We start from the raw sequence: 9444 nt of genomic DNA on the forward strand, positions 1-9444 counted from the left end.
TTGAAGGGTCACATTAGAGCTCCCCTCTGAGCATTGCCACAACCAAAGTCCTGATGCAGCTATAGGCCAATGAAAAGAATACAACCAACAAAAGAGGAACACAACCTCTTCCACCCTGGCATTAAAGCAGAGCTTTTGCAAGAGGCTCCAATTTCTCTCCCCAAGGCATTGCCCTAAGCCAAGAAACCTGGGTTGCTTCTTCTTACCACCAATGTCATAATTCTAACAGTAAAAAGGAATGGAGGTGGAGAAAAATAATGGCTTCCGAGTTCTCAGTGGCAGTGGTGACAAGAACAACTGGTAACCAGATACTCAAGTCCATTTTCCCTTTGAAAATGAGAGTCAATGGAAAAGTAAGGTTCAAAATAAAATACCAGCTAAGCTGAACTTCAACCCTTCCCTGTATCAACACATCAGTATAGATGTTAGTGCCTCTGATGTTCATATCTGTAGAAAAGGGCATCAATCAAGAAAATCAGTACATGGCCTTTTTTTCCCACTTATCATTAACAGTATCCTTGATAATAGGCTTATAAAAAGTAAATACTGTTGCTCATCTGTATCACTCAATAAACAAATTTATTAAAATTACAATGTCTTCATTATTTACACATACTTACTTCAGATAATTAAAATACAATATGTCAAAAAGTTCTCCCAAAATTACAATAGAAGCATGCAACTCCTTTCTCAATTCCCATTAGGTTGCTCTGAAATTTTTAAGTCAGAGAATTATGGAACCAGAAATGATTTTAGAAGTAGTTTGGTTCAGACCCTACTCTTAATAAAAGTTTATAAAACACAGGGAAGTTAACTGATTTGGCCAAGATCTTTTGGTAGAGTCAGGATTGAAATCTGGCCATCCAATTCTAATTAAGTATATTTTTCACTATATCATGGTGGGGTTTTTTTGGGGGGGGGGTATTTTTTTAATTTTAGAGTGAAAATACTAAAGTGATTGCGGTCTTTTCTTTTCCCAATAAATTATTTGAAATTGTTAGGAACCTATATTTTTTAAGTCCATAAACTAATTGCATGTATTAACCATAAAAATAACAAATTTCCCCTTTCTAGACCTTCAGTTATTAAGAAAGATAATCATCTATCATGCTAAATATAGTCAACTTAATTACTCACAATACTTAAAAGATTATCTACTTGAAGGATCATTTTAAATACATTTTAAAATCCTATCCTTGATTCCTCCAGCTACCCAGTACTTACAAGGGTATTTTGCACACCTAAGTTACCCAAAGGGTCCTGGAAAGTTGAAAGCAATTTAAACATTATTCTAAATAACACAAAGTTGGTTTAGTATAGAAATATATAGCCCTGGCTGGTGTGGCTCAGTGGATTGAGTGTTGGGCCTGGGAGCCAAAAGGTCACTGGTTCAATTCCAAGTCAGGGCACATGCCTGGGTTTTGGGCCAGGTCCCCGGTTGGGGGTGTGCGAGAGGCAACTGAATAATATATCTCACACATCAATGTTTCTCTCTCTCCCTTCCCCTCTCTAAAAATAAATGAGTAAAATCTTAAAATATATATATATGTATATATACATATATATATAACATATCCCAAACAAAAAGACACTGTTGTTAATCATGTTACTGATACTCTATATTAATGCCCATAATCAATAACTAGTGTTTTGAATGGTACCCTCATTGTCTTAATTGTGCATTACATTTTAACTGGTCTTTAAAGACCACAAACAAACTTGGCAAAAAGCATACTGAATGGGTATATACAAAGTGTGTGATATGAATAATAACTATCTCAAGGAGATCAGAGAAAGGTAAAAACAACATGGACCCAATCCTTGCAAGATGGGTAAAATTAGGTTAGATGCTGGAGAACAGCATGAGTAACCACAAGGAGACAAATAAATTTTTCACCCATACTACAAAGTTGGACCAGATCATGGAGAGTTTAAAGACCAAAATGAGAAATATAAGTTGAATGTTCACCCTAATAATAAGAGCAATATTATTTGAGATTTTATTTCTAATTCTAAATGTCCATGTTTGTTTGTTTTTCATTCTTGACCCTATTAACTGAGGAATGTTTGTTGAAACATATGTCTGTTCAACGTTTGTTGAACTTGTTCAAATTTTTTAAAACAAGGACTCACACTGAGCTTAAATAAAGATGAATCCTGAGGCAACTTCTGTGAGGGGAAAGATGCTAGAATCTGGATATTGCCTGACTCCATTCAACCGAATTGACCAGGGAAAGCCTTAAGAAACATAATTTATATAAGTTGTAAAAGAAGCTATAGATTCTGATCTAAATCTGTAATACCACTAGTCATATTACTTTAATACTTCCTTAAGCAACTGTCTCATCAATTCTAAATCGACAATCTCATTCAAACAAACCTATCAGAAATACTGGTATCTAACCTCGCTCTCTCCCCAGTTCTATTAATTTTTATGAATTTATTTGAGCCAAACTTATGACAATAGCCAAGAAGCAAGATCTCAAATGCTCTGATCCCTCCATGTTTTTTCAAACAAGGTATTTATCGTTTGGTGTTCATATTCGCCCATAGATTTAACAGCCTTAATAAAAGGCACAGATGGCAGGCAGCACTTACTTATTCAATTGTGTAAAATATACATTATCCAATTTAGGAGTTTAGTGGGCAGCACCAGCCACAATAAACACATTTGCTCACTGAGTTACCATTTAGCAGGTGCAATAAGATCAGCTCTTTCAGTTTCTCATACTCCGAAACCGAAAAAACTCCCCTTCACGCTCAAGTATTTGTCTCTTAAGGGAAAACAATAACACAACTGACACGAACTTTCTCCCTTCCTCAGTGTCAGGAGTTATTAGCTTAACAGAATGGGCAAAGAGCAGGATTCACTGGCCTAGCTTTGTTTGGGGTCGCGAATGGGGGTGAGGGGTGGGTGAGCACCAGCTGGGAATTGTTGGGTACACCCTCCTCAACAGCTGGCACCTCCCTCGCGCATCGACCTGCCAAAGCCAGGCTGGAATCTCACCCAGGTCTCGGACCTGCACCCACCCCCGCCAGCTCCTCGCCTAGAACCTGTCACCTTCATCGATCCTAGAGAAAGCTTGGGTGCTCTGTAGCGAGTAGAGCGGAGGAAAGGACACCCCTCACCCTCTCTGGATGAAGCTGGAAGCCCCCTCCCAACCATGCCCGCCCACAATACAGTCCCAGCCATCTTCACTGCCCAGGCAAAGCAGAAGACCTAAGCCTTATCTCAGGACCCGCCCCAGACTCCCGCGGTACTGATCCGCACCCACCTCGCGGTCACCGACCTTACCAGCCCCAGTCGCGACACGCGAGGTTCCGCCAGTCGAACGCCTGCAGAGCCTGCAGCACACAGACCTGCCTAGCCAGCTCCCAATTCGCAGCTCAGCTCAGTACTCTTGCCCACCGTACGCTCCCGCCTCCACGCTGCCATGGCAACAGTTCCGCCCCCTGGAATCCGCTGATTGGTCCGACTGGCACCACAGAAGGCGCTGATTGGTGAGAGCAAAGACAACACCGGGCTGTAGGCGGGCGGCTCGGAGCGCTTCTGCAAAAGAGCCAGGGGGAGGTTGAGCCAAGAGGGACGTGGCGCTCTGCTACGCCGGCGGGGAAGCCGCGCCCCTTCCTTCTTTTGCTTTCAGAGAGTGAAGCTCGTAGAGCAAGATTTAGGAGGGTGAGGTGCTGTGCTGGGAGCGGGCCTCCCCCTTGGCTGCTCGCCCGCGCCGGCAATGCCCAAACCGCCAGAGACGAGCTAGCAGGCCCATTTTCGCCCACTGGCTTCGTTTGGGTCGAACACCCCCGAACCTCCTCCACACCCTCCCCCTTTATACTAGGCGCTCGGCCACTGTGGCTTGACAGCTTTTTACTCCACCTTCTTTCACACCCATCTGTGGTTAAACCTCTTATCTTTACACCCTCCCTCCTCATAGAACTGAGATATCTACTCCACAACCCTCACTTTAAAGATGGGCAAACTGAGGCTCAAATATATAAATATCTTGAGGGTTAAAGAAACTTTCGGAGCCCCGAGGCTGGTTTCAAAGCTTGAGTCTGCTAAATAATAGCACTTCTCTGAGCCTTAGTTTTCTCCTTTATGAAATGGTATCATCTATTTCACAGTTGTTAGTGAAGATTGCATGAGATAACGTTCCAGAAAACCAGTACAGAACCTGTTGCATATTATAGTAATGGTAGCTTCTCTTTAGGAACCAATAGAGGGTAGTAGCCCACCAGTTTGGAACCAGACTGGCTGTGTTGCAAAATTGGACTCTATTGCAAACCAACTCTGTACCTCAGTTGCCTTGTCTCTAAAATGGGGATTAAAATATCGCTCGCCTCAGCCCTAACCGGTGTGGCTCGGTTGAGCATCGTCCAACAGATCAAAAGATCGCTGATTCAATTCCCAGGCAGAGCACATGCCTAGATTACAATGGGGTCCCCAGTTGTGGCCATGAGAAAGACAGCAAATGGATGTTTCTCTCCCTCCTTTCCCCTCTCTCTAAAAAATAAGTTAATTAAAATACCACCCTCCTCGCCCTGGCTGATATGGCTCAGTTGGTTGGAGCATCCTCCTGTGCACCTCCCACTTCCTGGTTAGGGCACATGCCTAGGTTGAAGGTTTCATCCTTGTTTGGACACGTGCAGGAGGCAACTGATTGATGTTTCTTTTTCTTGAAGTTTCTCTCTCTCTCTCTCTCTCTCTCTCTCTCTCTCTCTCTCTCTCCCATCCTGCCCCTCTCTCTCAAATAAGAATAAAATAAACTTTTAAAAAAATACCTCCCTTCTCCTTACAGCTAAGGCCTTTGCCCAAGCTCTACTGACTTCATTAGACCACCATTTGCCCTACATTTTACATGGCTGGATCCTTCTCATTCACTAGAACTCAACTCAAGTGCCACTGCCTAAGAAAAACCCACTCAACCTAAAGTAATTACTCTCCCCTCCTTTCCACTCTTCTCCCTAATAATTGTGGGTGTGTGTATGAGAAGGGACCCCAAAAAGAAACCAGAATTATCATCTGGAGGGTAGGGCCTTTGTAGTACAGACTTCCCCACTAGGTGAGTATTCTAGGAACCCATCTGTATCAATGCACCAGCTGTCATTGTTGTGAGAGGCTGAGTTCTGCTTCAGTGAATTTGTTTTGAAGACCCTTTCAACACATTTGCACATTTCATGATGGACAATTTACGAGCATACCTGCCCTCACTGCTCAGAGTGTTCAGCAGTTTTTGACCAAAAATGTCATGACTCCTATGCAGCACCCTCACTATTCACCCAATGTTACCTGAGTGACTTCTTTTTAGTTTTCACAAATGAAAAAAATCCTCAAGGGAAAAGTTTCACCAATGTGGAAGAAATGAAACAAAAAATGGCAGAAGTACCAAAAGGCATTAAAATCGACTAGTTCAAAAACTGTTTTGAGCAGCAGAAAAACCATCTCGACAGGTGTATTACATCAAATGGAGAACACTGTACTTGGAAGGTGACTAAAGTTTAAACATGTAAGAATACGCAATTTTTATAAATAAATTTCAGGTTTTTTTGGTCCTCCCTCATATGTACATATATATGAAATTCATTTATATATTTAATTATATATATATTTATGCACTTTTTTCATTATTTTTGTCTGTATCACTAGACCATAAGATCCATGAGATTCTAAATGATATTTAGTTCATTTATCACCATTTAGTCAGAGCCTAGCAGAGTGTCTGATGCATATGTTGGGCAATCAATATGTATTTGTTGAATGAATGAATGAATGAATGAGAATGAAAGGACAATCACCTATAATTAGATCATTCTTAGATACACAAATTGTTGGGGATTTTGTTCTCAGTGTTTTGGAAGAGGGATTTGATTTTTGTTTTTATATTTTGTCCTTTAGAAAGAGAATGGAAATGGTATCCCCTGCCTGCTGATATTATAGTTGTTAGGTTTTGAGGGTCGACGGAGGTAGAGAAGGCCAGTAGCCAAGGCTGAACAAGATGGTTGATTGAGTATAAGACACAGTGGGCTAAGGTTGGAGCATACATCATCAGCAGCTAGGGTCAGGGGTGGTGGGAGGTGAGGGGGTGAGTTTTTAAGGAGTTCTGAGGCTTGGAATGCATAAGCAGCATAGGATAGTCTTAGTTGTCTCCTTATATGGCTAGCAGGTTGGCAATTGGCCCAGTTACTATCTCCTAATAGTTGCCTGAGTGTAGGGCAGCTGGGGGAGGGGGAAGTGTGGTGAGCTGCCTCATGGCAGGCTTTTGTTTAGAATGACAGGCTTTTGAATGGCGGGCTGTTAAATGGCGGGTTTCAAAATGGCAGGCTTCTACCTCACAATAGTGACTAACATACAGAAGGTAAATATTAATAATAGTAAATCATAACATTTAGGCCCATGTTACAATGACCATAATTGCAGGAGTCCCTTTAAAAATTAGATTTTCCCTACCCAAAAGGTTTTTTAACGTCCTAAGAACAATTACCCTACTCTCACTTTAGCAATTTTAATTTTTAAAAAGAATAAGCTAGAAACAAAGTAGTAGAAAGAATCCTGAAGTATATATTTCATGGATTATAAGAATTTAGTGAGAAAAAAGTTCAGTCATGCTGCAGTAAGAAACATCAAAAAAATGGGTGCTACATTAAGAACTTTTATTTTCTCCCCACAAAATACTCAATGACTGCAGTTATATAAACCTTATTTCTAATCTCTGGATTTTTGTTTCATGAAGTTACAGTACAAACAGAGAGCAGTCTCTTCAGGGATCTCCTATGAAACTTCATTGTGATAAAACTTGACCTGAAATACTTGGAAAACTGAATTTATACCTTTTACTCACTCTCAGGAGATTTAATTGTAGTATTTAAATGTCCTTGTCTCACTTTAATGATCTTTTTAAAAATTTCTTTTATGCAGACATTTTCTTTTGACATCATAAACTTTCCCAAACTCAACCTTTTGTGATGCTGTACAGATTATATCCTCCCACTCCCCCTTCCAGGTTGCAGTCCTGGGATGACAGTAACATGTGATGGCACAAGGGGATGATATAGAGAAATTTGCAAAGGTGGTAAGGCAATTTGTGGTGTCATAAAGGGTGTGGGCTGGCAACCTTCAAGAGCAAAGGGGAAGATATCATAATTCATGATATCACAAGGAGAGGGGTCAAACTTGATGCTTAAAGGGGTGAGCAAACTCTGAAATCACTAGAGGGTGGTGCAAAATAGTACTTCACAAGAGGAAGGGTGTGGAGTTCATATCTGGAAAGTCAGTAATGTCAGAGAAAATGGGACAATCCTTCATTCCTTCAAGTATTATATCACAGAAAACTAGGAAAGTTTTAGGACAAAGGTCACAAACTGGTACCCAGGGGTAGAACCAGCCCTCAAACATGTTTTGTTAGCCGGTCTCAGGTTGGCTCAAGTTTTGTATTGTTTTGTTTTTATTTCCCCAATTAGTTATCAAATTGGAAATTTCCATAATAAAAAACAATTTCTGGCTTCTCTTGAAAATGTTGGAGTTCTGAGTTTCCTTCACCTGCATTCCTACGTGGCAATGACTGGCTGGAGCAAAGTAACAGCTTCCATCTCTAAACAGGTCAGATACTTTTAATTTACCAGTCCCCACTTAGCCAGTTTTACTCATATTATCCACATAGCACTTGTAGGCATTTAAGTTTATGACACTGGTTTGGGGAATTCCATTGATTCACAAAGAAGTGAATCAATGTTGAGAAAACATGTCGTAGGAGGGGAAGGTAATCTATGACATAAGAAGATATGCAGAGCTCTGGCTGGTGTTGCTCAGTGGATTGAGCACTGGCGTATGAACCAAAGAGTCACCAGTTTGATTCCCAGTCAGGGCACATGTCTGGGTTGTGGGCCAGGACCCCAGTTGGGGGTGCACAAGAGGCAACCACACATGGATGTTTCTCTCCCTCTCTTTCTCCCTCCCCTCCCCTCTCTCTAAAAATAAATAAAATCTTTCAAAAAAAATTTTAAAAAGATATACAGACCTTGGAAACTTCCTGTGATAAGGACAGAAGCAGCAGGATTTCATATCCTGCCATTTTAATTCTAAGAATATTCTTTCTGATCCTGCCACTCTGACCTCAGAGCATTTTGCCCCCATTATGTATTTGAGAACTTTGCAGTCTATGCATTAATAAAGGAAGTAATTCCTAAGATATTTCCCAAAGATTCACTAATGTTGGCATAATTCTTATTATATATTTATTGTCAAATATGCTTCTTATCAAACAACCTGAGTCATATTTAAAACAAATTTCATTGTCCCCAAGTGGGTATAAACCATTATTTCTCTAAATACTAAGATATTCTATAACATCACCAACTATTTCTCCTTGGAGTATCCTAGTCTCCTTACTGCCTATATGCCTTAGCTCAAGCAGCTTCTTTTCTTAGACTGTCTTTTTCTCTCCTAGTCATTTTTCAAAGAACAATGGAGAAATCACTTCCTCTAACCACATCCTCCCATCATTAGGAAACAACTAACTCATCATCAGAGAAATGCACATTAAAATCACGAGATATCAAGCTTTCCAGAGCCATCGCGGTGAGGACCGCGTTGCTTCTGAACATCCTGCTCACTGGTACACTAAGGGTTGGAAAAACCATGCTTGGTGAAGAACTTGCATCAAGATCAGGACTGAAATACATTAATGTGCGTGCTTTAGCTCAAGAAGGGCAGTTATATGATGGCTATGATGAAGAGTATGATTGTCCCATTTGAGTGAAGGTGGAGTTATTGTTGATTACCATGGTTGTGATTTCTTCCCTGAACGCTGGTTTCATATAGTTTTTGTGCTGAGAACAGATAACGAAGTATTGTACAAAAGACTTGAAACAAGGGATTATAATGAGAAGAAACTAAGAGATAATATTAAATGTGAAATTTTCCAAGTTCTTTATGAACAAGCATTGGCATCGTACAAAGAAGAAATAGTGCATCAGCTGCCCAGCAATAAACCAGAAAATCTAGAGGATAATATCAATCAGATATTGAAGTGGATCGAGCAATGAATCAAAGATCAGAGCTCTTTACTTACAAGACTGGCCACTTTAGAATTATTCTTAATATTTCTCTCCCCATATCATGTAAATTGTCTAATTATCAGTAAAACTTTTTAATTAAAATTGTGCTGCAGAACTAGTAGTGGATAGTAAAAAAAAATTAAAAAAAAACCACGAGATATCACCTCAGACCTGTCAGAATGGCTGTCATCAATAAATCAAAAAACAACAAGTATGAGTGAGGATGTAGTGGAAATGCGGTGTTGGTGGGAACGCAGACTGGTGCAGTCACTGTGGAAAGCAGTATGGAGTTACCTCAAAAAATTAAAAATGGAACTGCCTTCTGACCCAGTGGTTCCATTTCTGAAAATTTATCCAAAGAAACCCAAAACACTAATTTGAAAGAATATAAGA

The 9444-nt window shown here is 40.3% G+C and overlaps 1 protein-coding gene and 1 pseudogene across 6 annotated transcripts in view; one reads left to right on the forward strand and one right to left on the reverse strand.

Annotated features, from left to right (window-relative positions):
* The window catches only part of NUCB2 (nucleobindin 2), a 49254-nt gene extending 45840 nt beyond the window's left edge, over window positions 1-3414 (reverse strand). For 2 of the 6 annotated variants that reach the window (XM_090263556.1, XM_090263559.1), the window contains exon 1: window positions 3291-3412. The gene's annotated coding sequence lies outside the window, so the exon portion shown is untranslated. Of the gene's footprint in view, window positions 1-3275 lie in introns of all 6 variants that reach the window. The other 4 variants (XM_090263560.1, XM_090263558.1, XM_090263557.1 and 1 more) reach the window with 4 other exon arrangements.
* A 4138-nt stretch (window positions 3415-7552) lies between these two features.
* On the forward strand, window positions 7553-9039 carry LOC150018125 (adenylate kinase isoenzyme 6 pseudogene; annotated as a pseudogene).
* Window positions 9040-9444: the final 405 nt, after the last annotated feature.

Source organism: Furipterus horrens, unplaced genomic scaffold, assembly GCF_987537825.1.
Source record: "Furipterus horrens unplaced genomic scaffold, mFurHor1.1.pri manual_scaffold_2, whole genome shotgun sequence".
Lineage (NCBI taxonomy): Eukaryota > Metazoa > Chordata > Mammalia > Chiroptera > Furipteridae > Furipterus > Furipterus horrens.